The sequence below is a fragment of the Oncorhynchus masou genome, chromosome 26, assembly GCF_036934945.1.
Source record: "Oncorhynchus masou masou isolate Uvic2021 chromosome 26, UVic_Omas_1.1, whole genome shotgun sequence".
In the NCBI taxonomy this organism is placed as follows: Eukaryota; Metazoa; Chordata; class Actinopteri; order Salmoniformes; family Salmonidae; genus Oncorhynchus; species Oncorhynchus masou.
Genome location: NC_088237.1, coordinates 1,882,251 through 1,907,365, shown reverse-complemented (window position 1 = coordinate 1,907,365; position 25,115 = coordinate 1,882,251). Strand labels below are relative to the sequence as shown.

The 25,115-nt window shown below is 43.0% G+C and overlaps 27 non-coding genes across 27 annotated transcripts; all 27 read left to right on the top strand.

Annotated features, from left to right (window-relative positions):
* The first annotated feature begins 457 nt into the window (after window positions 1-457).
* trnap-ugg (transfer RNA proline (anticodon UGG)) lies at window positions 458-529 on the top strand. The gene has a single exon. It is a non-coding gene; the product is annotated as a tRNA-Pro (tRNA).
* An 862-nt stretch (window positions 530-1,391) lies between these two features.
* trnap-ugg (transfer RNA proline (anticodon UGG)) lies at window positions 1,392-1,463 on the top strand. The gene has a single exon. It is a non-coding gene; the product is annotated as a tRNA-Pro (tRNA).
* Window positions 1,464-2,323: 860 nt separating this feature from the next.
* Window positions 2,324-2,395, top strand: trnap-ugg (transfer RNA proline (anticodon UGG)). The gene has a single exon. It is a non-coding gene; the product is annotated as a tRNA-Pro (tRNA).
* An 863-nt stretch (window positions 2,396-3,258) lies between these two features.
* trnap-ugg (transfer RNA proline (anticodon UGG)) lies at window positions 3,259-3,330 on the top strand. The gene has a single exon. It is a non-coding gene; the product is annotated as a tRNA-Pro (tRNA).
* Window positions 3,331-4,190: 860 nt separating this feature from the next.
* Window positions 4,191-4,262, top strand: trnap-ugg (transfer RNA proline (anticodon UGG)). The gene has a single exon. It is a non-coding gene; the product is annotated as a tRNA-Pro (tRNA).
* An 861-nt stretch (window positions 4,263-5,123) lies between these two features.
* trnap-ugg (transfer RNA proline (anticodon UGG)) lies at window positions 5,124-5,195 on the top strand. The gene has a single exon. It is a non-coding gene; the product is annotated as a tRNA-Pro (tRNA).
* An 830-nt stretch (window positions 5,196-6,025) lies between these two features.
* On the top strand, window positions 6,026-6,097 carry trnap-ugg (transfer RNA proline (anticodon UGG)). The gene has a single exon. It is a non-coding gene; the product is annotated as a tRNA-Pro (tRNA).
* Window positions 6,098-6,941: 844 nt separating this feature from the next.
* On the top strand, window positions 6,942-7,013 carry trnap-ugg (transfer RNA proline (anticodon UGG)). Its single transcript has one exon. It is a non-coding gene; the product is annotated as a tRNA-Pro (tRNA).
* Window positions 7,014-7,875: 862 nt separating this feature from the next.
* On the top strand, window positions 7,876-7,947 carry trnap-ugg (transfer RNA proline (anticodon UGG)). The gene has a single exon. It is a non-coding gene; the product is annotated as a tRNA-Pro (tRNA).
* An 831-nt stretch (window positions 7,948-8,778) lies between these two features.
* On the top strand, window positions 8,779-8,850 carry trnap-ugg (transfer RNA proline (anticodon UGG)). Its single transcript has one exon. It is a non-coding gene; the product is annotated as a tRNA-Pro (tRNA).
* Window positions 8,851-9,712: 862 nt separating this feature from the next.
* On the top strand, window positions 9,713-9,784 carry trnap-ugg (transfer RNA proline (anticodon UGG)). Its single transcript has one exon. It is a non-coding gene; the product is annotated as a tRNA-Pro (tRNA).
* An 862-nt stretch (window positions 9,785-10,646) lies between these two features.
* Window positions 10,647-10,718, top strand: trnap-agg (transfer RNA proline (anticodon AGG)). Its single transcript has one exon. It is a non-coding gene; the product is annotated as a tRNA-Pro (tRNA).
* Window positions 10,719-11,580: 862 nt separating this feature from the next.
* On the top strand, window positions 11,581-11,652 carry trnap-agg (transfer RNA proline (anticodon AGG)). Its single transcript has one exon. It is a non-coding gene; the product is annotated as a tRNA-Pro (tRNA).
* Window positions 11,653-12,513: 861 nt separating this feature from the next.
* On the top strand, window positions 12,514-12,585 carry trnap-agg (transfer RNA proline (anticodon AGG)). The gene has a single exon. It is a non-coding gene; the product is annotated as a tRNA-Pro (tRNA).
* Window positions 12,586-13,447: 862 nt separating this feature from the next.
* trnap-ugg (transfer RNA proline (anticodon UGG)) lies at window positions 13,448-13,519 on the top strand. Its single transcript has one exon. It is a non-coding gene; the product is annotated as a tRNA-Pro (tRNA).
* Window positions 13,520-14,381: 862 nt separating this feature from the next.
* On the top strand, window positions 14,382-14,453 carry trnap-ugg (transfer RNA proline (anticodon UGG)). Its single transcript has one exon. It is a non-coding gene; the product is annotated as a tRNA-Pro (tRNA).
* An 861-nt stretch (window positions 14,454-15,314) lies between these two features.
* trnap-agg (transfer RNA proline (anticodon AGG)) lies at window positions 15,315-15,386 on the top strand. Its single transcript has one exon. It is a non-coding gene; the product is annotated as a tRNA-Pro (tRNA).
* An 853-nt stretch (window positions 15,387-16,239) lies between these two features.
* trnap-ugg (transfer RNA proline (anticodon UGG)) lies at window positions 16,240-16,311 on the top strand. Its single transcript has one exon. It is a non-coding gene; the product is annotated as a tRNA-Pro (tRNA).
* An 814-nt stretch (window positions 16,312-17,125) lies between these two features.
* trnap-ugg (transfer RNA proline (anticodon UGG)) lies at window positions 17,126-17,197 on the top strand. The gene has a single exon. It is a non-coding gene; the product is annotated as a tRNA-Pro (tRNA).
* Window positions 17,198-18,061: 864 nt separating this feature from the next.
* On the top strand, window positions 18,062-18,133 carry trnap-ugg (transfer RNA proline (anticodon UGG)). The gene has a single exon. It is a non-coding gene; the product is annotated as a tRNA-Pro (tRNA).
* Window positions 18,134-18,995: 862 nt separating this feature from the next.
* On the top strand, window positions 18,996-19,067 carry trnap-ugg (transfer RNA proline (anticodon UGG)). The gene has a single exon. It is a non-coding gene; the product is annotated as a tRNA-Pro (tRNA).
* Window positions 19,068-19,929: 862 nt separating this feature from the next.
* trnap-ugg (transfer RNA proline (anticodon UGG)) lies at window positions 19,930-20,001 on the top strand. Its single transcript has one exon. It is a non-coding gene; the product is annotated as a tRNA-Pro (tRNA).
* Window positions 20,002-20,832: 831 nt separating this feature from the next.
* Window positions 20,833-20,904, top strand: trnap-ugg (transfer RNA proline (anticodon UGG)). Its single transcript has one exon. It is a non-coding gene; the product is annotated as a tRNA-Pro (tRNA).
* Window positions 20,905-21,766: 862 nt separating this feature from the next.
* Window positions 21,767-21,838, top strand: trnap-ugg (transfer RNA proline (anticodon UGG)). The gene has a single exon. It is a non-coding gene; the product is annotated as a tRNA-Pro (tRNA).
* Window positions 21,839-22,701: 863 nt separating this feature from the next.
* Window positions 22,702-22,773, top strand: trnap-agg (transfer RNA proline (anticodon AGG)). The gene has a single exon. It is a non-coding gene; the product is annotated as a tRNA-Pro (tRNA).
* Window positions 22,774-23,635: 862 nt separating this feature from the next.
* Window positions 23,636-23,707, top strand: trnap-agg (transfer RNA proline (anticodon AGG)). The gene has a single exon. It is a non-coding gene; the product is annotated as a tRNA-Pro (tRNA).
* Window positions 23,708-24,569: 862 nt separating this feature from the next.
* Window positions 24,570-24,641, top strand: trnap-ugg (transfer RNA proline (anticodon UGG)). Its single transcript has one exon. It is a non-coding gene; the product is annotated as a tRNA-Pro (tRNA).
* Window positions 24,642-25,115: the final 474 nt, after the last annotated feature.

Genomic DNA, 25,115 nt, shown 5'->3' with positions numbered 1-25,115 from the left:
GCTCTGCCACATTTCACCAAAGATGCAGAGGTGTGACATCAGCAGTTATGGTAGGATTGAGAAGCATCCAGTGCAAAGTACGTGACATTTCTAGTTTAAAACTGACAGATTCCAATGTTTTTTTGTTTTTTATTCACATACCGGTGCGTCAATCGGATCAAATGAAATGAGATCCAATTGATTTTGATGTCTACTTTTTAATTGTTAAAATCTACATTTAGCTCTTTCTTAATTTGTTTCTTGCTGTTACAGCTAATGAAGATTGAATCTGAAAGACTCAGCAGATGAATTACAGAGTATTTGAACTGAAACCTGGTCAACTGCTTGGAAGATAGCTATGCTCACAAGTATACCACCAACACTCACGTGATTCACTGTGGCCTGGCAACATCAACCCCTTCAATCCATATCCTCACCGTCATTGCTGGCGACTGCAAAACAATGGCTTGAAATAAATGGCTCGTTGGTCTAGGGGTATGATTCTCGCTTTGGGTGCGAGAGGTCCCGGGTTCAAATCCCGGATGAGCCCTTTTGAAGAGCCTTTAACAATCTGAGACCGGCGGATCTTGGGGAACTGGTTGGAGGGGCGACTGCCACCACTGGAGCGCAGGACCAGATGGATGAGTGATGAAGGCAATGGACTGCTAATCCATTGTGCTCTGCACTAGTGGGCTCAGCATCACACAACATTTATTAATTTCTTCCTTGGTCAAAAAGTCTGTCATTTTACCGTGACATAGTTTACCTTCAGACGAGTCCTGTGACACTTGTGGGGGTCGTAGAGCAAAACTGAGAACAGCATTGTGTTTGTGAGAGTCTCCCCTTTCCATAGAATGGTCAAACTAGTTTTTAGGTCAAACCGTTCGGAAGCTACAGACATTTGTATGAGAAGACAGATTTTAGGGATGTGTCATGTTTTGACAAATATTGCTCTCGCTCTGCCACATTTCACCAAAGATGCAGAGGTGTGACATCAGCAGTTATGGTAGGATTGAGAAGCATCCAGTGCAAAGTACGTGACATTTCTAGTTTAAAACTGACAGATTCCAATGTTTTTTTGTTTTTTATTCACATACCGGTGCGTCAATCGGATCAAATGAAATGAGATCCAATTGATTTTGATGTCTACTTTTTAATTGTTAAAATCTACATTTAGCTCTTTCTTAATTTGTTTCTTGCTGTTACAGCTAATGAAGATTGAATCTGAAAGACTCAGCAGATGAATTACAGAGTATTTGAACTGAAACCTGGTCAACTGCTTGGAAGATAGCTATGCTCACAAGTATACCACCAACACTCACTTGATTCACTGTGGCCTGGCAACATCAACCCTTCAATCCATATCCTCACCGTCATTGCTGGCGTCTGCAAAACAATGGATTGAAATAAATGGCTCGTTGGTCTAGGGGTATGATTCTCGCTTTGGGTGCGAGAGGTCCCGGGTTCAAATCCCGGATGAGCCCTTTTGAAGAGACTTTAACAATCTGAGACCGGCGGATCTTGGGGAACTGGTTGGAGGGGCGACTGCCACCACTGGAGCGCAGGACCAGGTGGATGAGTGATGAAGGCAATGGACTGCTAATCCATTGTGCTCTGCACTAGTGGGTTCAGCATCGCACAACATTTATTAATTTCTTCCTTGGTTTAAAAGTCTGTCATTTTACCGGGACATAGGTTACCTTCAGACGAGCCCTGTGACACTTGTGGGGGTCGTAGAGCAAAACTGAGAACAGCATTGTGTTTGTGAGAGTCTCCCTTTCCATAGAATGGTCAAACTAGTTTTTAGGTCAAACCGTTCGGAAGCTACAGACATTTGTATGAGAAGACAGATTTTAGGGATGTGTCATGTTTTGACAAATATTGCTCTCGCTCTGCCACATTTCACCAAAGATGCAGAGGTGTGACATCAGCAGTTATGGTAGGATTGAGAAGCATCCAGTGCAAAGTACGTGACATTTCTAGTTTAAAACTGACAGATTCCAATGTTTTTTTGTTTTTTATTCACATACCGGTGGCCAATCGGATCAAATGAAATGAGATCCAATTGATTTTGATGTCTACTTTTTAATTGTTAAAATCTACATTTAGCTCTTTCTTAATTTGTTTCTTGCTGTTACAGCTAATGAAGATTGAATCTGAAAGACTCAGCAGATGAATTACAGAGTATTTGAACTGAAACCTGGTCAACTGCTTGGAAGATAGCTATGCTCACAAGTATACCACCAACACTCACGTGATTCACTGTGGCCTGGCAACATCAACCCTTCAATCCATATCCTCACCGTCATTGCTGGCGTCTGCAAAACAATGGCTTGAAATAAATGGCTCGTTGGTCTAGGGGTATGATTCTCGCTTTGGGTGCGAGAGGTCCCGGGTTCAAATCCCGGATGAGCCCTTTTGAAGAGCCTTTAACAATCTGAGACCGGCGGATCTTGGGGAACTGGTTGGAGGGGCGACTGCCACCACTGGAGCGCAGGACCAGGTGGATGAGTGATGAAGGCAATGGACTGCTAATCCATTGTGCTCTGCACTAGTGGGTTCAGCATCGCACAACATTTATTAATTTCTTCCTTGGTTAAAAAATCTGTCATTTTACCGGGACATAGGTTACCTTCAGACGAGTCCTGTGACACTTGTGGGGGTCGTAGAGCAAAACTGAGAACAGCATTGTGTTTGTGAGAGTCTCCCTTTCCATAGAATGGTCAAACTAGTTTTTAGGTCAAACCGTTCGGAAGCTACAGACATTTGTATGAGAAGACAGATTTTAGGGATGTGTCATGTTTTGACAAATATTGCTCTCGCTCTGCCACATTTCACCAAAGATGCAGAGGTGTGACATCAGCAGTTATGGTAGGATTGAGAAGCATCCAGTGCAAAGTACGTGACATTTCTAGTTTAAAACTGACAGATTCCAATGTTTTTTTGTTTTTTATTCACATACCGGTGTGCGTCAATCGGATCAAATGAAATGAGATCCAATTGATTTTGATGTCTACTTTTTAATTGTTAAAATCTACATTTAGCTCTTTCTTAATTTGTTTCTTGCTGTTACAGCTAATGAAGATTGAATCTGAAAGACTCAGCAGATGAATTACAGAGTATTTGAACTGAAACCTGGTCAACTGCTTGGAAGATAGCTATGCTCACAAGTATACCACCAACACTCACGTGATTCACTGTGGCTTGGCAACATCAACCCTTCAATCCATATCCTCACCGTCATTGCTGGCGACTGCAAAACAATGGCTTGAAATAAATGGCTCGTTGGTCTAGGGGTATGATTCTCGCTTTGGGTGCGAGAGGTCCCGGGTTCAAATCCCGGAAGAGCCCTTTTGAAGAGCCTTTAACAATCTGAGACCGGCGGATCTTGGGGAACTGGTTGGAGGGGCGACTGCCACCACTGGAGCGCAGGACCAGATGGATGAGTGATGAAGGCAATGGACTGCTAATCCATTGTGCTCTGCACTAGTGGGCTCAGCATCACACAACATTTATTAATTTCTTCCTTGGTCAAAAAGTCTGTCATTTTACCGTGACATAGTTTACCTTCAGACGAGTCCTGTGACACTTGTGGGGGTCGTAGAGCAAAACTGAGAACATCATTGTGTTTGTGAGAGTCTCCCTTTCCATAGAATGGTCAAACTAGTTTTTAGGTCAAACCGTTCGGAAGCTACAGACATTTGTATGAGAAGACAGATTTTAGGGATGTGTCATGTTTTGACAAATATTGCTCTCGCTCTGCCACATTTCACCAAAGATGCAGAGGTGTGACATCAGCAGTTATGGTAGGATTGAGAAGCATCCAGTGCAAAGTACGTGACATTTCTAGTTTAAAACTGACAGATTCCAATGTTTTTTTGTTTTTTATTCACATACCGGTGCGTCAATCGGATCAAATGAAATGAGATCCAATTGATTTTGATGTCTACTTTTTAATTGTTAAAATCTACATTTAGCTCTTTCTTAATTTGTTTCTTGCTGTTACAGCTAATGAAGATTGAATCTGAAGACTCAGCAGATGAATTACAGAGTATTTGAACTGAAACCTGGTCAACTGCTTGGAAGATAGCTATGCTCACAAGTATACCACCAACACTCACGTGATTCACTGTGGCTTGGCAACATCAACCCTTCAATCCATATCCTCACCGTCATTGCTGGCGACTGCAAAACAATGGCTTGAAATAAATGGCTCGTTGGTCTAGGGGTATGATTCTCGCTTTGGGTGCGAGAGGTCCCGGGTTCAAATCCCGGACGAGCCCTTTTGAAGAGCCTTTAACAATCTGAGACAGGCGGATCTTGGGAAACTGGTTGGAGGGGCGACTGCCACCACTGGAGCGCAGGACCAGGTGGATGAGTGATGAAGGCAATGGACTGCTAATCCATTGTTCTCTGCACTAGTGGGTTCAGCATCGCTCAACATTTATTAATTTCTTCCTTGGTTAAAAAATCTGTCATTTTACCGGGACATAGGTAACCTTCAGACGAGTCCTGTGACACTTGTGGGGGTCGTAGAGCAAAACTGAGAACAGCATTGTGTTTGTGAGAGTCTCCCTTTCCATAGAATGGTCAAACTAGTTTTTAGGTCAAACCATTCGGAAGCTACAGACATTTGTATGAGAAGACAGATTTTAGGGATGTGTCATGTTTTGACAAATATTGCTCTCGCTCTGCCACATTTCACCAAAGATGCAGAGGTGTGACATCAGCAGTTATGGTAGGATTGAGAAGCATCCAGTGCAAAGTACGTGACATTTCTAGTTTAAAACTGACAGATTCCAAAGTTTTTTGTTTTTTTATTCACATACCGGTGCGTCAATCGGATCAAATGAAATGAGATCCAATTGATTTTGATGTCTACTTTTTAATTGTTAAAATCTACATTTAGCTCTTTCTTAATTTGTTTCTTGCTGTTACAGCTAATGAAGATTGAATCTGAAAGACTCAGCAGATGAATTACAGAGTATTTGAACTGAAACCTGGTCAACTGCTTGGAAGATAGCTATGCTCACAAGTATACCACCAACACTCACGTGATTCACTGTGGCTTGGCAACATCAACCCTTCAATCCATATCCTCACCGTCATTGCTGGCGACTGCAAAACAATGGCTTGAAATAAATGGCTCGTTGGTCTAGGGGTATGATTCTCGCTTTGGGTGCGAGAGGTCCCGGGTTCAAATCCCGGATGAGCCCTTTTGAAGAGCCTTTAACAATCTGAGACAGGCGGATCTTGGGAACTGGTTGGAGGGGCGACTGCCACCACTGGAGCGCAGGACCAGGTGGATGAGTGATGAAGGCAATGGACTGCTAATCCATTGTGCTCTGCACTAGTGGGTTCAGCATCGCACAACATTTATTAATTTCTTCCTTGGTCAAAAAGTCTGTCATTTTACCGGGACATAGGTTACCTTCAGACGAGTCCTGTGACACTTGTGGGGGTCGTAGAGCAAAACTGAGAACAGCATTGTGTTTGTGAGAGTCTCCCCTTTCCATAGCATGGTCAAACTTTTTTTTAGGTCAAACCATTCGGAAGCTACAGACATTTGTATGAGAAGACAGATTTTAGGGATGTGTCATGTTTTGACAAATATTGCTCTCGCTCTGCCACATTTCACCAAAGATGCAGAGGTGTGACATCAGCAAAGTACGTGACATTTCTAGTTTAAAACTGACAGATTCCAAAGTTTTTTTGTTTTTTATTCACATACCGGTGCGTCAATCGGATCAAATGAAATGAGATCCAATTGATTTTGATGTCTACTTTTTAATTGTTAAAATCTACATTTAGCTCTTTCTTAATTTGTTTCTTGCTGTTACAGCTAATGAAGATTGAATCTGAAAGACTCAGCAGATGAATTACAGAGTATTTGAACTGAAACCTGGTCAACTGCTTGGAAGATAGCTATGCTCACAAGTATACCACCAACACTCACGTGATTCACTGTGGCTTGGCAACATCAACCCTTCAATCCATATCCTCACCGTCATTGCTGGCGACTGCAAAACAATGGCTTGAAATAAATGGCTCGTTGGTCTAGGGGTATGATTCTCGCTTTGGGTGCGAGAGGTCCCGGGTTCAAATCCCGGACGAGCCCTTTTGAAGAGCCTTTAACAATCTGAGACAGGCGGATCTTGGGAAACTGGTTGGAGGGGCGACTGCCACCACTGGAGCGCAGGACCAGGTGGATGAGTGATGAAGGCAATGGACTGCTAATCCATTGTTCTCTGCACTAGTGGGTTCAGCATCGCTCAACATTTATTAATTTCTTCCTTGGTTAAAAAGTCTGTCATTTTACCGGGACATAGGTTACCTTCAGACGAGTCCTGTGACACTTGTGGGGGTCGTAGAGCAAAACTGAGAACAGCATTGTGTTTGTGAGAGTCTCCCCTTTCCATAGCATGGTCAAACCATTCGGAAGCTACAGACATTTGTATGAGAAGACAGATTTTAGGGATGTGTCATGTTTTGACAAATATTGCTCTCGCTCTGCCACATTTCACCAAAGATGCAGAGGTGTGACATCAGCAGTTATGGTAGGATTGAGAAGCATCCAGTGCAAAGTATGACATTTCTAGTTTAAAACTGACAGATTCCAATGTTTTTTTGTTTTTTTATTCACATACCGGTGCGTCAATCGGATCAAATGAAATGAGATCCAATTGATTTTGATGTCTACTTTTTAATTGTTAAAATCTACATTTAGCTCTTTCTTAATTTGTTTCTTGCTGTTACAGCTAATGAAGATTGAATCTGAAAGACTCAGCAGATGAATTACAGAGTATTTGAACTGAAACCTGGTCAACTGCTTGGAAGATAGCTATGCTCACAAGTATACCACCAACACTCACGTGATTCACTGTGGCTTGGCAACATCAACCCTTCAATCCATATCCTCACCGTCATTGCTGGCGACTGCAAAACAATGGCTTGAAATAAATGGCTCGTTGGTCTAGGGGTATGATTCTCGCTTTGGGTGCGAGAGGTCCCGGGTTCAAATCCCGGACGAGCCCTTTTGAAGAGCCTTTAACAATCTGAGACAGGCGGATCTTGGGGAACTGGTTGGAGGGGCGACTGCCACCACTGGAGCGCAGGACCAGGTGGATGAGTGATGAAGGCAATGGACTGCTAATCCATTGTTCTCTGCACTAGTGGGTTCAGCATCGCTCAACATTTATTAATTTCTTCCTTGGTTAAAAAATCTGTCATTTTACCGGGACATAGGTAACCTTCAGACGAGTCCTGTGACACTTGTGGGGGTCGTAGAGCAAAACTGAGAACAGCATTGTGTTTGTGAGAGTCTCCCCTTTCCATAGAATGGTCAAACTAGTTTTTAGGTCAAACCGTTCGGAAGCTACAGACATTTGTATGAGAAGACAGATTTTAGGGATGTGTCATGTTTTGACAAATATTGCTCTCGCTCTGCCACATTTCACCAAAGATGCAGAGGTGTGACATCAGCAGTTATGGTAGGATTGAGAAGCATCCAGTGCAAAGTACGTGACATTTCTAGTTTAAAACTGACAGATTCCAATGTTTTTTTGTTTTTTATTCACATACCGGTGCGTCAATCGGATCAAATGAAATGAGATCCAATTGATTTTGATGTCTACTTTTTAATTGTTAAAATCTACATTTAGCTCTTTCTTAATTTGTTTCTTGCTGTTACAGCTAATGAAGATTGAATCTGAAAGACTCAGCAGATGAATTACAGAGTATTTGAACTGAAACCTGGTCAACTGCTTGGAAGATAGCTATGCTCACAAGTATACCACCAACACTCACGTGATTCACTGTGGCCTGGCAACATCAACCCTTCAATCCATATCCTCACCGTCATTGCTGGTGACTGCAAAACAATGGCTTGAAATAAATGGCTCGTTGGTCTAGGGGTATGATTCTCGCTTTGGGTGCGAGAGGTCCCGGGTTCAAATCCCGGACGAGCCCTTTTGAAGAGCCTTTAACAATCTGAGACCGGCGGATCTTGGGGAACTGGTTGGAGGGGCGACTGCCCCACTGGAGCGCAGGACCAGGTGGATGAGTGATGAAGGCAATGGACTGCTAATCCATTGTGCTCTGCACTAGTGGGTTCAGCATCACACAACATTTATTAATTTCTTCCTTGGTTAAAAAATCTGTCATTTTACCGGGACATAGGTTACCTTCAGACGAGTCCTGTGACACTTGTGGGGGTCGTAGAGCAAAACTGAGAACAGCGTTGTGTTTGTGAGAGTCTCCCCTTTCCATAGAATGGTCAAACTAGTTTTTAGGTCAAACCATTCGGAAGCTACAGACATTTGTATGAGAAGACAGATTTTAGGGATGTGTCATGTTTTGACAAATATTGCTCTCGCTCTGCCACATTTCACCAAAGATGCAGAGGTGTGACATCAGCAAAGTACGTGACATTTCTAGTTTAAAACTGACAGATTCCAATGTTTTTTTGTTTTTTTATTCACATACCGGTGCGTCAATCGGATCAAATGAAATGAGATCCAATTGATTTTGATGTCTACTTTTTAATTGTTAAAATCTACATTTAGCTCTTTCTTAATTTGTTTCTTGCTGTTACAGCTAATGAAGATTGAATCTGAAAGACTCAGCAGATGAATTACAGAGTATTTGAACTGAAACCTGGTCAACTGCTTGGAAGATAGCTATGCTCACAAGTATACCACCAACACTCACGTGATTCACTGTGGCTTGGCAACATCAACCCTTCAATCCATATCCTCACCGTCATTGCTGGCGACTGCAAAACAATGGCTTGAAATAAATGGCTCGTTGGTCTAGGGGTATGATTCTCGCTTTGGGTGCGAGAGGTCCCGGGTTCAAATCCCGGACGAGCCCTTTTGAAGAGCCTTTAACAATCTGAGACCGGCGGATCTTGGGGAACTGGTTGGAGGGGCGACTGCCACCACTGGAGCGCAGGACCAGATGGATGAGTGATGAAGGCAATGGACTGCTAATCCATTGTGCTCTGCACTAGTGGGCTCAGCATCACACAACATTTATTAATTTCTTCCTTGGTCAAAAAGTCTGTCATTTTACCGTGACATAGTTTACCTTCAGACGAGTCCTGTGACACTTGTGGGGGTCGTAGAGCAAAACTGAGAACATCATTGTGTTTGTGAGAGTCTCCCCTTTCCATAGAATGGTCAAACTAGTTTTTAGGTCAAACCGTTCGGAAGCTACAGACATTTGTATGAGAAGACAGATTTTAGGGATGTGTCATGTTTTGACAAATATTGCTCTCGCTCTGCCACATTTCACCAAAGATGCAGAGGTGTGACATCAGCAGTTATGGTAGGATTGAGAAGCATCCAGTGCAAAGTACGTGACATTTCTAGTTTAAAACTGACAGATTCCAATGTTTTTTTGTTTTTTATTCACATACCGGTGCGTCAATCGGATCAAATGAAATGAGATCCAATTGATTTTGATGTCTACTTTTTAATTGTTAAAATCTACATTTAGCTCTTTCTTAATTTGTTTCTTGCTGTTACAGCTAATGAAGATTGAATCTGAAAGACTCAGCAGATGAATTACAGAGTATTTGAACTGAAACCTGGTCAACTGCTTGGAAGATAGCTATGCTCACAAGTATACCACCAACACTCACGTGATTCACTGTGGCTTGGCAACATCGACCCTTCAATCCATATCCTCACCGTCATTGCTGGCGACTGCAAAACAATGGCTTGAAATAAATGGCTCGTTGGTCTAGGGGTATGATTCTCGCTTTGGGTGCGAGAGGTCCCGGGTTCAAATCCCGGACGAGCCCTTTTGAAGAGCCTTTAACAATCTGAGACCGGCGGATCTTGGGGAACTGGTTGGAGGGGCGACTGCCACCACTGGAGCGCAGGACCAGATGGATGAGTGATGAAGGCAATGGACTGCTAATCCATTGTGCTCTGCACTAGTGGGCTCAGCATCACACAACATTTATTAATTTCTTCCTTGGTCAAAAAGTCTGTCATTTTACCGTGACATAGTTTACCTTCAGACGAGTCCTGTGACACTTGTGGGGGTCGTAGAGCAAAACTGAGAACAGCATTGTGTTTGTGAGAGTCTCCCCTTTCCATAGCATGGTCAAACTAGTTTTTAGGTCAAACCGTTCGGAAGCTACAGACATTTGTATGAGAAGACAGATTTTAGGGATGTGTCATGTTTTGACAAATATTGCTCTCGCTCTGCCACATTTCACCAAAGATGCAGAGGTGTGACATCAGCAGTTATGGTAGGATTGAGAAGCATCCAGTGCAAAGTACGTGACATTTCTAGTTTAAAACTGACAGATTCCAATGTTTTTTTGTTTTTTATTCACATACCGGTGCGTCAATCGGATCAAATGAAATGAGATCCAATTGATTTTGATGTCTACTTTTTAATTGTTAAAATCTACATTTAGCTCTTTCTTAATTTGTTTCTTGCTGTTACAGCTAATGAAGATTGAATCTGAAAGACTCAGCAGATGAATTACAGAGTATTTGAACTGAAACCTGGTCAACTGCTTGGAAGATAGCTATGCTCACAAGTATACCACCAACACTCACGTGATTCACTGTGGCCTGGCAACATCGACCCTTCAATCCATATCCTCACCGTCATTGCTGGTGACTGCAAAACAATATATTGCAAGAAATGGCTCGTTGGTCTAGGGGTATGATTCTCGCTTAGGGTGCGAGAGGTCCCGGGTTCAAATCCCGGATGAGCCCTTTTGAAGCTACTTTAACAATCTGAGACCGGCGGATCTTGGGGAACTGGTTGGAGGGGCGACTGCCACCACTGGAGCGCAGGACCAGGTGGATGAGTGATGAAGGCAATGGACTGCTAATCCATTGTGCTCTGCACTAGTGTGTTCAGCATCGCACAACATTTCTTAATTTCTTCCTTGGTTTAAAAGTCTGTCATTTTACCGTGACATAGTTTACCTTCAGACGAGTCCTGTGACACTTGTGGGGGTCGTAGAGCAAAACTGAGAACAGCATTGCGTTTGTGAGAGTCTCCCCTCTCCATAGAATGGTCAAACTAGTTTTTAGGTCAAACCGTTCGGAAGCTACAGACATTTGTATGAGAAGACAGATTTTAGGGATGTGTCATGTTTTGACAAATATTGCTCTCGCTCTGCCACATTTCACCAAAGATGCAGAGGTGTGACATCAGCAGTTATGGTAGGATTGAGAAGCATCCAGTGCAAAGTACGTGACATTTCTAGTTTAAAACTGACAGATTCCAATGTTTTTTTGTTTTTTATTCACATACCGGTGCGTCAATCGGATCAAATGAAATGAGATCCAATTGATTTTGATGTCTACTTTTTAATTGTTAAAATCTACATTTAGCTCTTTCTTAATTTGTTTCTTGCTGTTACAGCTAATGAAGATTGAATCTGAAAGACTCAGCAGATGAATTACAGAGTATTTGAACTGAAACCTGGTCAACTGCTTGGAAGATAGCTATGCTCACAAGTATACCACCAACACTCACGTGATTCACTGTGGCTTGGCAACATCAACCCTTCAATCCATATCCTCACCGTCATTGCTGGTGTCTGCAAAACAATATATTGCAAGAAATGGCTCGTTGGTCTAGGGGTATGATTCTCGCTTAGGGTGCGAGAGGTCCCGGGTTCAAATCCCGGATGAGCCCTTTTGAAGCTACTTTAACAATCTGAGACCGGCGGATCTTGGGGAACTGGTTGGAGGGGCGACTGCCACCACTGGAGCGCAGGACCAGGTGGATGAGTGATGAAGGCAATGGACTGCTAATCCATTGTGCTCTGCACTAGTGGGTTCAGCATCACACAACATTTATTCATTTCTTCCTTGGTTTAAAAGTCTGTCATTTTACCGGGACATAGGTTACCTTCAGACGAGTCCTGTGACACTTGTGGGGGTCGTAGAGCAAAACTGAGAACAGCATTGTGTTTGTGAGAGTCTCCCCTTTCCATAGAATGGTCAAACTAGTTTTTAGGTCAAACCGTTCGGAAGCTACAGACATTTGTATGAGAAGACAGATTTTAGGGATGTGTCATGTTTTGACAAATATTGCTCTCGCTCTGCCACATTTCACCAAAGATGCAGAGGTGTGACATCAGCAGTTATGGTAGGATTGAGAAGCATCCAGTGCAAAGTACGTGACATTTCTAGTTTAAAACTGACAGATTCCAATGTTTTTTTGTTTTTTATTCACATACCGGTGCGTCAATCGGATCAAATGAAATGAGATCCAATTGATTTTGATGTCTACTTTTTAATTGTTAAAATCTACATTTAGCTCTTTCTTAATTTGTTTCTTGCTGTTACAGCTAATGAAGATTGAATCTGAAAGACTCAGCAGATGAATTACAGAGTATTTGAACTGAAACCTGGTCAACTGCTTGGAAGATAGCTATGCTCACAAGTATACCACCAACACTCACGTGATTCACTGTGGCCTGGCAACATTACACTTCAATCCATATCCTCACCGTCATTGCTGGTGACTGCAAAACAATGGCTTGAAATAAATGGCTCGTTGGTCTAGGGGTATGATTCTCGCTTAGGGTGCGAGAGGTCCCGGGTTCAAATCCCGGAAGAGCCCTTTTGAAGAGCCTTTAACAATCTGAGACCGGCGGATCTTGGGGAACTGGTTGGAGGGGCGACTGCCACCACTGGAGCGCAGGACCAGATGGATGAGTGATGAAGGCAATGGACTGCTAATCCATTGTGCTCTGCACTAGTGGGCTCAGCATCACACAACATTTATTAATTTCTTCCTTGGTCAAAAAGTCTGTCATTTTACCGTGACATAGTTTACCTTCAGACGAGTCCTGTGACACTTGTGGGGGTCGTAGAGCAAAACTGAGAACATCATTGTGTTTGTGAGAGTCTCCCCTTTCCATAGAATGGTCAAACTAGTTTTTAGGTCAAACCATTCGGAAGCTACAGACATTTGTATGAGAAGACAGATTTTAGGGATGTGTCATGTTTTGACAAATATTGCTCTCGCTCTGCCACATTTCACCAAAGATGCAGAGGTGTGACATCAGCAGTTATGGTAGGATTGAGAAGCATCCAGTGCAAAGTACGTGACATTTCTAGTTTAAAACTGACAGATTCCAATGTTTTTTTGTTTTTTATTCACATACCGGTGCGTCAATCGGATCAAATGAAATGAGATCCAATTGATTTTGATGTCTACTTTTTAATTGTTAAAATCTACATTTAGCTCTTTCTTAATTTGTTTCTTGCTGTTACAGCTAATGAAGATTGAATCTGAAAGACTCAGCAGATGAATTACAGAGTATTTGAACTGAAACCTGGTCAACTGCTTGGAAGATAGCTATGCTCACAAGTATACCACCAACACTCACGTGATTCACTGTGGCCTGGCAACATCGACCCTTCAATCCATATCCTCACCGTCATTGCTGGTGACTGCAAAACAATGGCTTGAAATAAATGGCTCGTTGGTCTAGGGGTATGATTCTCGCTTTGGGTGCGAGAGGTCCCGGGTTCAAATCCCGGATGAGCCCTTTTGAAGAGCCTTTAACAATCTGAGACCGGCGGATCTTGGGGAACTGGTTGGAGGGGCGACTGCCACCACTGGAGCGCAGGACCAGGTGGATGAGTGATGAAGGCAATGGACTGCTAATCCATTGTGCTCTGCACTAGTGGGTTCAGCATCGCACAACATTTATTAATTTCTTCCTTGGTTTAAAAGTCTGTCATTTTACCGGGACATAGGTTACCTTCAGACGAGTCCTGTGACACTTGTGGGGGTCGTAGAGCAAAACTGAGAACAGCATTGTGTTTTGAGAGTCTCCCCTTTCCATAGAATGGTCAAACTAGTTTTTAGGTCAAACCGTTCGGAAGCTACAGACATTTGTATGAGAAGACAGATTTTAGGGATGTGTCATGTTTTGACAAATATTGCTCTCGCTCTGCCACATTTCACCAAAGATGCAGAGGTGTGACATCAGCAGTTATGGTAGGATTGAGAAGCATCCAGTGCAAAGTACGTGACATTTCTAGTTTAAAACTGACAGATTCCAATGTTTTTTTGTTTTTTTATTCACATACCGGTGCGTCAATCGGATCAAATGAAATGAGATCCAATTGATTTTGATGTCTACTTTTTAATTGTTAAAATCTACATTTAGCTCTTTCTTAATTTGTTTCTTGCTGTTACAGCTAATGAAGATTGAATCTGAAAGACTCAGCAGATGAATTACAGAGTATTTGAACTGAAACCTGGTCAACTGCTTGGAAGATAGCTATGCTCACAAGTATACCACCAACACTCACGTGATTCACTGTGGCTTGGCAACATCAACCCTTCAATCCATATCCTCACCGTCATTGCTGGTGACTGCAAAACAATGGCTTGAAATAAATGGCTCGTTGGTCTAGGGGTATGATTCTCGCTTTGGGTGCGAGAGGTCCCGGGTTCAAATCCCGGACGAGCCCTTTTGAAGAGCCTTTAACAATCTGAGACCGGCGGATCTTGGGGAACTGGTTGGAGGGGCGACTGCCACCACTGGAGCGCAGGACCAGATGGATGAGTGATGAAGGCAATGGACTGCTAATCCATTGTGCTCTGCACTAGTGGGCTCAGCATCACACAACATTTATTAATTTCTTCCTTGGTCAAAAAGTCTGTCATTTTACCGTGACATAGTTTACCTTCAGACGAGTCCTGTGACACTTGTGGGGGTCGTAGAGCAAAACTGAGAACATCATTGTGTTTGTGAGAGTCTCCCCTTTCCATAGAATGGTCAAACTAGTTTTTAGGTCAAACCATTCGGAAGCTACGACATTTGTATGAGAAGACAGATTTTAGGGATGTGTCATGTTTTGACAAATATTGCTCTCGCTCTGCCACATTTCACCAAAGATGCAGAGGTGTGACATCAGCAGTTATGGTAGGATTGAGAAGCATCCAGTGCAAAGTACGTGACATTTCTAGTTTAAAACTGACAGATTCCAATGTTTTTTTGTTTTTTATTCACATACCGGTGCGTCAATCGGATCAAATGAAATGAGATCCAATTGATTTTGATGTCTACTTTTTAATTGTTAAAATCTACATTTAGCTCTTTCTTAATTTGTTTCTTGCTGTTACAGCTAATGAAGATTGAATCTGAAAGACTCAGCAGATGAATTACAGAGTATTTGAACTGAAACCTGGTCAACTGCTTGGAAGATAGCTATGCTCACAAGTATACCACCAACACTCACGTGATTCACTGTGGCCTGGCAACATCGACCCGTCAATCCATATCCTCACCGTCATTGCTGGTGTCTGCAAAACAATATATTGCAAGAAATGGCTCGTTGGTCTAGGGGTATGATTCTCGCTTAGGGTGCGAGAGGTCCCGGGTTCAAATCCCGGATGAGCCCTTTTGAAGAGCCTTTAACAATCTGAGACCGGCGGATCTTGGGGAACTGGTTGGAGGGGCGACTGCCACCACTGGAGCGCAGGACCAGGTGGATGAGTGATGAAGGCAATGGACTGCTAATCCATTGTGCTCTGCACTAGTGTGTTCAGCATCGCACAACATTTCTTAATTTCTTCCTTGGTTTAAAAGTCTGTCATTTTACCGGGACATAGGTTACCTTCAGACGAGTCCTGTGACACTTGTGGGGGTCGTAGAGCAAAACTGAGAACAGCATTGCGTTTGTGAGAGTCTCCCCTTTCCATAGAATGGTCAAACTAGTTTTTAGGTCAAACCATTCGGAAGCTACAGACATTTGTATGAGAAGACAGATTTTAGGGATGTGTCATGTTTTGACAAATATTGCTCTCGCTCTGCCACATTTCACCAAAGATGCAGAGGTGTGACATCAGCAGTTATGGTAGGATTGAGAAGCATCCAGTGCAAAGTACACATTTCTAGTTTAAAACTGACAGATTCCAATGTTTTTTTGTTTTTTATTCACATACCGGTGCGTCAATCGGATCAAATGAGATCCAATTGATTTTGATGTCTACTTTTTAATTGTTAAAATCTACATTTAGCTCTTTCTTAATTTGTTTCTTGCTGTTACAGCTAATGAAGATTGAATCTGAAAGACTCAGCAGATGAATTACAGAGTATTTGAACTGAAACCTGGTCAACTGCTTGGAAGATAGCTATGCTCACAAGTATACCACCAACACTCACGTGATTCACTGTGGCTTGGCAACATTACACTTCAATCCATATCCTCACCGTCATTGCTGGTGACTGCAAAACAATGGCTTGAAATAAATGGCTCGTTGGTCTAGGGGTATGATTCTCGCTTTGGGTGCGAGAGGTCCCGGGTTCAAATCCCGGACGAGCCCTTTTGAAGCTACTTTAACAATCTGAGACCGGCGGATCTTGGGGAACTGGTTGGAGGGGCGACTGCCACCACTGGAGCGCAGGACCAGGTGGATGAGTGATGAAGGCAATGGACTGCTAATCCATTGTGCTCTGCACTAGTGGGTTCAGCATCGCACAACATTTATTCATTTCTTCCTTGGTTTAAAAATCTGTCATTTTACCGGGACATAGGTTACCTTCAGACGAGTCCTGTGACACTTGTGGGGGTCGTAGAGCAAAACTGAGAACAGCATTGTGTTTGTGAGAGTCTCCCCTTTCCATAGCATGGTCAAACCGTTCGGAAGCTACAGACATTTGTATGAGAAGACAGATTTTAGGGATGTGTCATGTTTTGACAAATATTGCTCTCGCTCTGCCACATTTCACCAAAGATGCAGAGGTGTGACATCAGCAAAGTACGTGACATTTCTAGTTTAAAACTGACAGATTCCAATGTTTTTTTTTTTTTTATTCACATACCGGTGCGTCAATCGGATCAAATGAAATGAGATCCAATTGATTTTGATGTCTACTTTTTAATTGTTAAAATCTACATTTAGCTCTTTCTTAATTTGTTTCTTGCTGTTACAGCTAATGAAGATTGAATCTGAAAGACTCAGCAGATGAATTACAGAGTATTTGAACTGAAACCTGGTCAACTGCTTGGAAGATAGCTATGCTCACAAGTATACCACCAACACTCACGTGATTCACTGTGGCCTGGCAACATCGACCCTTCAATCCATATCCTCACCGTCATTGCTGGTGCCTGCAAAACAATGGCTTGAAATAAATGGCTCGTTGGTCTAGGGGTATGATTCTCGCTTTGGGTGCGAGAGGTCCCGGGTTCAAATCCCGGATGAGCCCTTTTGAAGAGCCTTTAACAATCTGAGACCGGCGGATCTTGGGGAACTGGTTGGAGGGGCGACTGCCACCACTGGAGCGCAGGACCAGGTGGATGAGTGATGAAGGCAATGGACTGCTAATCCATTGTGCTCTGCACTAGTGTGTTCAGCATCGCACAACATTTATTAATTTCTTCCTTGGTTTAAAAAATCTGTCATTTTACCGGGACATAGGTTACCTTCAGACGAGTCCTGTGACACTTGTGGGGGTCGTAGAGCAAAACTGAGAACAGCATTGTGTTTGTGAGAGTCTCCCCTTTCCATAGAATGGTCAAACTAGTTTTTAGGTCAAACCATTCGGAAGCTACAGACATTTGTATGAGAAGACAGATTTTAGGGATGTGTCATGTTTTGACAAATATTGCTCTCGCTCTGCCACATTTCACCAAAGATGCAGAGGTGTGACATCAGCAGTTATGGTAGGATTGAGAAGCATCCAGTGCAAAGTACGTGACATTTCTAGTTTAAAACTGACAGATTCCAATGTTTTTTTGTTTTTTTATTCACATACCGGTGCGTCAATCGGATCAAATGAAATGAGATCCAATTGATTTTGATGTCTACTTTTTAATTGTTAAAATCTACATTTAGCTCTTTCTTAATTTGTTTCTTGCTGTTACAGCTAATGAAGATTGAATCTGAAAGACTCAGCAGATGAATTACAGAGTATTTGAACTGAAACCTGGTCAACTGCTTGGAAGATAGCTATGCTCACAAGTATACCACCAACACTCACGTGATTCACTGTGGCTTGGCAACATCAACCCTTCAATCCATATCCTCACCGTCATTGCTGGTGACTGCAAAACAATGGCTTGAAATAAATGGCTCGTTGGTCTAGGGGTATGATTCTCGCTTTGGGTGCGAGAGGTCCCGGGTTCAAATCCCGGATGAGCCCTTTTGAAGCTACTTTAACAATCTGAGACCGGCGGATCTTGGGGAACTGGTTGGAGGGGCGACTGCCACCACTGGAGCGCAGGACCAGGTGGATGAGTGATGAAGGCAATGGACTGCTAATCCATTGTGCTCTGCACTAGTGGGTTCAGCATCGCACAACATTTATTAATTTCTTCCTTGGTTTAAAAGTCTGTCATTTTACCGGGACATAGGTTACCTTCAGACGAGTCCTGTGACACTTGTGGGGGTCGTAGAGCAAAACTGAGAACAGCATTGTGTTTGTGAGAGTCTCCCCTTTCCATAGAATGGTCAAACTAGTTTTTAGGTCAAACCGTTCGGAAGCTACAGACATTTGTATGAGAAGACAGATTTTAGGGATGTGTCATGTTTTGACAAATATTGCTCTCGCTCTGCCACATTTCACCAAAGATGCAGAGGTGTGACATCAGCAGTTATGGTAGGATTGAGAAGCATCCAGTGCAAAGTACGTGACATTTCTAGTTTAAAACTGACAGATTCCAATGTTTTTTTGTTTTTTATTCACATACCGGTGCGTCAATCGGATCAAATGAAATGAGATCCAATTGATTTTGATGTCTACTTTTTAATTGTTAAAATCTACATTTAGCTCTTTCTTAATTTGTTTCTTGCTGTTACAGCTAATGAAGATTGAATCTGAAAGACTCAGCAGATGAATTACAGAGTATTTGAACTGAAACCTGGTCAACTGCTTGGAAGATAGCTATGCTCACAAGTATACCACCAACACTCACGTGATTCACTGTGGCCTGGCAACATCGACCCTTCAAACCATATCCTCACCGTCATTGCTGGTGACTGCAAAACAATGGCTTGAAATAAATGGCTCGTTGGTCTAGGGGTATGATTCTCGCTTTGGGTGCGAGAGGTCCCGGGTTCAAATCCCGGATGAGCCCTTTTGAAGCTACTTTAACAATCTGAGACCGGCGGATCTTGGGGAACTGGTTGGAGGGGCGACTGCCACCACTGGAGCGCAGGACCAGGTGGATGAGTGATGAAGGCAATGGACTGCTAATCCATTGTGCTCTGCACTAGTGTGTTCAGCATCGCACAACATTTCTTAATTTCTTCCTTGGTTTAAAAGTCTGTCATTTTACCGGGACATAGGTTACCTTCAGACGAGCCCCGTGACCCTTGTGGGGGTCCTAGAGCGAAGCTGAGAACAGCATTGCGTTTGTGAGAGTCTCCCCTCTCCATAGAATGGTCAAACTAGTTTTTAGGTCAAACCGTTCGGAAGCTACAGACATTTGTATGAGAAGACAGATTTTAGGGATGTGTCATGTTTTGACAAATATTGCTCTCGCTCTGCCACATTTCACCAAAGATGCAGAGGTGTGACATCAGCAGTTATGGTAGGATTGAGAAGCATCCAGTGCAAAGTACGTGACATTTCTAGTTTAAAACTGACAGATTCCAATGTTTTTTTGTTTTTTATTCACATACCGGTGCGTCAATCGGATCAAATGAAATGAGATCCAATTGATTTTGATGTCTACTTTTTAATTGTTAAAATCTACATTTAGCTCTTTCTTAATTTGTTTCTTGCTGTTACAGCTAATGAAGATTGAATCTGAAAGACTCAGCAGATGAATTACAGAGTATTTGAACTGAAACCTGGTCAACTGCTTGGAAGATAGCTATGCTCACAAGTATACCACCAACACTCACGTGATTCACTGTGGCCTGGCAACATCGACCCTTCAATCCATATCCTCACCGTCATTGCTGGTGACTGCAAAACAATGGCTTGAAATAAATGGCTCGTTGGTCTAGGGGTATGATTCTCGCTTTGGGTGCGAGAGGTCCCGGGTTCAAATCCCGGACGAGCCCTTTTGAAGAGCCTTTAACAATCTGAGACCGGCGGATCTTGGGGAACTGGTTGGAGGGGCGACTGCCACCACTGGAGCGCAGGACCAGGTGGATGAGTGATGAAGGCAATGGACTGCTAATCCATTGTGTTCTGCACTAGTGGGTTCAGCATCGCACAACATTTATTCATTTCTTCCTTGGTTTAAAAGTCTGTCATTTTACCGGGACATAGGTTACCTTCAGACGAGCCCCGTGACCCTTGTGGGGGTCCTAGAGCGAAGCTGAGAACAGCATTGCGTTTGTGAGAGTCTCCCCTCTCCATAGAATGGTCAAACTAGTTTTTAGGTCAAACCGTTCGGAAGCTACAGACATTTGTATGAGAAGACAGATTTTAGGGATGTGTCATGTTTTGACAAATATTGCTCTCGCTCTGCCACATTTCACCAAAGATGCAGAGGTGTGACATCAGCAAAGTACGTGACATTTCTAGTTTAAAACTGACAGATTCCAAAGTTTTTTGTTTTTTTATTCACATACCGGTGCGTCAATCGGATCAAATGAAATGAGATCCAATTGATTTTGATGTCTACTTTTTAATTGTTAAAATCTACATTTAGCTCTTTCTTAATTTGTTTCTTGCTGTTACAGCTCATGAAGATTGAATCTGAAAGACTCAGCAGATGAATTACAGAGTATTTGAACTGAAACCTGGTCAACTGCTTGGAAGATAGCTATGCTCACAAGTATACCACCAACACTCACGTGATTCACTGTGGCCTGGCAACATCGACCCTTCAATCCATATCCTCACCGTCATTGCTGGTGACTGCAAAACAATGGCTTGAAATAAATGGCTCGTTGGTCTAGGGGTATGATTCTCGCTTTGGGTGCGAGAGGTCCCGGGTTCAAATCCCGGATGAGCCCTTTTGAAGAGCCTTTAACAATCTGAGACCGGCGGATCTTGGGGAACTGGTTGGAGGGGCGACTGCCACCACTGGAGCGCAGGACCAGATGGATGAGTGATGAAGGCAATGGACTGCTAATCCATTGTGCTCTGCACTAGTGGGCTCAGCATCACACAACATTTATTAATTTCTTCCTTGGTCAAAAAGTCTGTCATTTTACCGTGACATAGTTTACCTTCAGACGAGTCCTGTGACACTTGTGGGGGTCGTAGAGCAAAACTGAGAACATCATTGTGTTTGTGAGAGTCTCCCCTTTCCATAGAATGGTCAAACTAGTTTTTAGGTCAAACCGTTCGGAAGCTACAGACATTTGTATGAGAAGACAGATTTTAGGGATGTGTCATGTTTTGACAAATATTGCTCTCGCTCTGCCACATTTCACCAAAGATGCAGAGGTGTGACATCAGCAGTTATGGTAGGATTGAGAAGCATCCAGTGCAAAGTACGTGACATTTCTAGTTTAAAACTGACAGATTCCAATGTTTTTTTGTTTTTTATTCACATACCGGTGCGTCAATCGGATCAAATGAAATGAGATCCAATTGATTTTGATGTCTACTTTTTAATTGTTAAAATCTACATTTAGCTCTTTCTTAATTTGTTTCTTGCTGTTACAGCTAATGAAGATTGAATCTGAAAGACTCAGCAGATGAATTACAGAGTATTTGAACTGAAACCTGGTCAACTGCTTGGAAGATAGCTATGCTCACAAGTATACCACCAACACTCACGTGATTCACTGTGGCCTGGCAACATCAACCCTTCAATCCATATCCTCACCGTCATTGCTGGTGACTGCAAAACAATGGCTTGAAATAAATGGCTCGTTGGTCTAGGGGTATGATTCTCGCTTTGGGTGCGAGAGGTCCCGGGTTCAAATCCCGGATGAGCCCTTTTGAAGAGCCTTTAACAATCTGAGACCGGCGGATCTTGGGGAACTGGTTGGAGGGGCGACTGCCACCACTGGAGCGCAGGACCAGGTGGATGAGTGATGAAGGCAATGGACTGCTAATCCATTGTGCTCTGCACTAGTGGGTTCAGCATCGCACAACATTTATTAATTTCTTCCTTGGTTTAAAAAATCTGTCATTTTACCGGGACATAGGTTACCTTCAGACGAGTCCTGTGACACTTGTGGGGGTCGTAGAGCAAAACTGAGAACAGCATTGTGTTTGTGAGAGTCTCCCCTTTCCATAGAATGGTCAAACTAGTTTTTAGGTCAAACCGTTCGGAAGCTACAGACATTTGTATGAGAAGACAGATTTTAGGGATGTGTCATGTTTTGACAAATATTGCTCTCGCTCTGCCACATTTCACCAAAGATGCAGAGGTGTGACATCAGCAGTTATGGTAGGATTGAGAAGCATCCAGTGCAAAGTACGTGACATTTCTAGTTTAAAACTGACAGATTCCAATGTTTTTTTGTTTTTTATTCACATACCGGTGCGTCAATCGGATCAAATGAAATGAGATCCAATTGATTTTGATGTCTACTTTTTAATTGTTAAAATCTACATTTAGCTCTTTCTTAATTTGTTTCTTGCTGTTACAGCTAATGAAGATTGAATCTGAAAGACTCAGCAGATGAATTACAGAGTATTTGAACTGAAACCTGGTCAACTGCTTGGAAGATAGCTATGCTCACAAGTATACCACCAACACTCACGTGATTCACTGTGGCTTGGCAACATCAACCCTTCAATCCATATCCTCACCGTCATTGCTGGTGTCTGCAAAACAATATATTGCAAGAAATGGCTCGTTGGTCTAGGGGTATGATTCTCGCTTAGGGTGCGAGAGGTCCCGGGTTCAAATCCCGGATGAGCCCTTTTGAAGCTACTTTAACAATCTGAGACCGGCGGATCTTGGGGAACTGGTTGGAGGGGCGACTGCCACCACTGGAGCGCAGGACCAGGTGGATGAGTGATGAAGGCAATGGACTGCTAATCCATTGTGCTCTGCACTAGTGGGTTCAGCATCGCACAACATTTATTAATTTCTTCCTTGGTTTAAAAGTCTGTCATTTTACCGGGACATAGGTTACCTTCAGACGAGTCCTGTGACACTTGTGGGGGTCGTAGAGCAAAACTGAGAACAGCATTGTGTTTGTGAGAGTCTCCCCTTTCCATAGAATGGTCAAACTAGTTTTTAGGTCAAACCGTTCGGAAGCTACAGACATTTGTATGAGAAGACAGATTTTAGGGATGTGTCATGTTTTGACAAATATTGCTCTCGCTCTGCCACATTTCACCAAAGATGCAGAGGTGTGACATCAGCAGTTATGGTAGGATTGAGAAGCATCCAGTGCAAAGTACGTGACATTTCTAGTTTAAAACTGACAGATTCCAATGTTTTTTTGTTTTTTATTCACATACCGGTGCGTCAATCGGATCAAATGAAATGAGATCCAATTGATTTTGATGTCTACTTTTTAATTGTTAAAATCTACATTTAGCTCTTTCTTAATTTGTTTCTTGCTGTTACAGCTAATGAAGATTGAATCTGAAAGACTCAGCAGATGAATTACAGAGTATTTGAACTGAAACCTGGTCAACTGCTTGGAAGATAGCTATGCTCACAAGTATACCACCAACACTCACGTGATTCACTGTGGCCTGGCAACATCGACCCGTCAATCCATATCCTCACCGTCATTGCTGGTACCTGCAAAACAATATATTGCAAGAAATGGCTCGTTGGTCTAGGGGTATGATTCTCGCTTAGGGTGCGAGAGGTCCCGGGTTCAAATCCCGGACGAGCCCTTTTGAAGAGCCTTTAACAATCTGAGACCGGCGGATCTTGGGGAACTGGTTGGAGGGGCGACTGCCACCACTGGAGCGCAGGACCAGATGGATGAGTGATGAAGGCAATGGACTGCTAATCCATTGTGCTCTGCACTAGTGTGTTCAGCATCGCACAACATTTCTTAATTTCTTCCTTGGTTTAAAAGTCTGTCATTTTACCGGGACATAGGTTACCTTCAGACGAGCCCCGTGACCCTTGTGGGGGTCCTAGAGCGAAGCTGAGAACAGCATTGCGTTTGTGAGAGTCTCCCCTCTCCATAGAATGGTCAAACTAGTTTTTAGGTCAAACCGTTCGGAAGCTACAGACATTTGTATGAGAAGACAGATTTTAGGGATGTGTCATGTTTTGACAAATATTGCTCTCGCTCTGCCACATTTCACCAAAGATGCAGAGGTGTGACATCAGCAGTTATGGTAGGATTGAGAAGCATCCAGTGCAAAGTACGTGACATTTCTAGTTTAAAACTGACAGATTCCAATGTTTTTTTGTTTTTTATTCACATACCGGTGCGTCAATCGGATCAAATGAAATGAGATCCAATTGATTTTGATGTCTACTTTTTAATTGTTAAAATCTACATTTAGCTCTTTCTTAATTTGTTTCTTGCTGTTACAGCTAATGAAGATTGAATCTGAAAGACTCAGCAGATGAATTACAGAGTATTTGAACTGAAACCTGGTCAACTGCTTGGAAGATAGCTATGCTCACAAGTATACCACCAACACTCACGTGATTCACTGTGGCTTGGCAACATCAACCCTTCAATCCATATCCTCACCGTCATTGCTGGTGACTGCAAAACAATGGCTTGAAATAAATGGCTCGTTGGTCTAGGGGTATGATTCTCGCTTTGGGTGCGAGAGGTCCCGGGTTCAAATCCCGGACGAGCCCTTTTGAAGAGCCTTTAACAATCTGAGACAGGCGGATCTTGGGAAACTGGTTGGAGGGGCGACTGCCACCACTGGAGCGCAGGACCAGGTGGATGAGTGATGAAGGCAATGGACTGCTAATCCATTGTTCTCTGCACTAGTGGGTTCAGCATCGCTCAACATTTATTAATTTCTTCCTTGGTTAAAAAATCTGTCATTTTACCGGGACATAGGTAACCTTCAGACGAGTCCTGTGACACTTGTGGGGGTCGTAGAGCAAAACTGAGAACAGCATTGTGTTTGTGAGAGTCTCCCCTTTCCATAGCATGGTCAAACCATTCGGAAGCTACAGACATTTGTATGAGAAGACAGATTTTAGGGATGTGTCATGTTTTGACAAATATTGCTCTCGCTCTGCCACATTTCACCAAAGATGCAGAGGTGTGACATCAGCAAAGTCCCTGACATTTCTAGTTTAAAACTGACAGATTCCAAT